Source organism: Gekko japonicus, unplaced genomic scaffold (genome assembly GCF_001447785.1).
Source record: "Gekko japonicus isolate JY-2015 unplaced genomic scaffold, Gekko_japonicus_V1.1 scaffold1854, whole genome shotgun sequence".
Taxonomy (NCBI): domain Eukaryota; kingdom Metazoa; phylum Chordata; class Lepidosauria; order Squamata; family Gekkonidae; genus Gekko; species Gekko japonicus.
This window is the reverse complement of record NW_015163145.1, coordinates 136046-137222: the sequence shown is the minus strand read 5'-3', so window position 1 is coordinate 137222 and position 1177 is coordinate 136046.

Below are 1177 nucleotides of genomic sequence, written 5' to 3'. Positions count from 1 at the left end.
TTTCCACTAAAAAAAAAAGTGGGGGGTTTCTTTGCAGTGGATATTTCTTGTCAAAAACCTGTCCCATAAATCTCTCAAAGTTCTCGCTCAGCATTCTGTTTTGGAGTTATTTTAAAGCAGTGCTTTATTCTTCAAAAGGCAAGGCGCATTTCAGAATTTATAACCCATTTCCTACATAGGAAATTCTAAGAACATGTAAACAATGTATGAAAGACCACCAAAGTGAAGGGTAACAGGAAGCAACAATTATTATTATTTTTTTAAAAAAATATCTGGTGAAGCAGGGAACACTCCCACCAGTCCCTGATGGCGAAGGAGAGCTCCTCCTTGACTCCGTAACTCAGTCCAAAAAGTGTACTATGGCCTTTTCAGTTTGTATGAGCATATTTCCAAAAAAGGATGTTAAATGAGAATAAAGGGGTCCCCCCAAAAAAGGAGGGGGGGGGAACACAGCTGAAAAATGGCAAGATTCAATGGGGAAAAGGCTTCCATGTTCGATTGTTACAGATGACAATATGAAAATTCTTCCACTGGCAGACTGCCCAACGATAAAATGTGCAAAACGGAGGCAGATTCTCACCAGCTCTAGAACCACTGAAGGAATACAGATTGATACTTGGCACGAGACTGCAACAAAGCTTATTCCAAAACACTAAGAGAGGTGAACATTGACACACACATTTTCACCTTTGCCATCCCATATATGAGAGGGTATGAGACACTGGGCATGATTTGTCATTCCTGTAACCAGGGGTCATTTCCTGCAGGAGCGCACAGGAGCGGAGCTCCGGCAGTAAAGAGCCCAGGGGGTGGGCACATGCAACAAGCCCCAAACCCTGCTCCCAGCAGCCCTCAGTCAGAGCAAGAAGCAGCCAGGTAAGCTGCAGAGCCCCCCCCCCCAGCCCCCCGGTCCAAAACAGTCCAGCGGCACCTTTAAGACCAAGTTTTATTCAGGTACAAGCTCTCCCTCCTCCGTGAGGACACATCTGCACATCCACCCCCCCCATAAATAGCAATCCAAAACAGTCCAGTGGCACCTTTAAGACCAAGTTTTCTTCAGGTACAAGCTCTCCCTCCTCCGTGAGGACAGATCTGCACGCCCCCCCCCCCAGCTAGCAATCCAAAACAGTCCAGTGGCACCTGTAAGACCAAGTTTTATTCAGGTACAAGCTCTCCC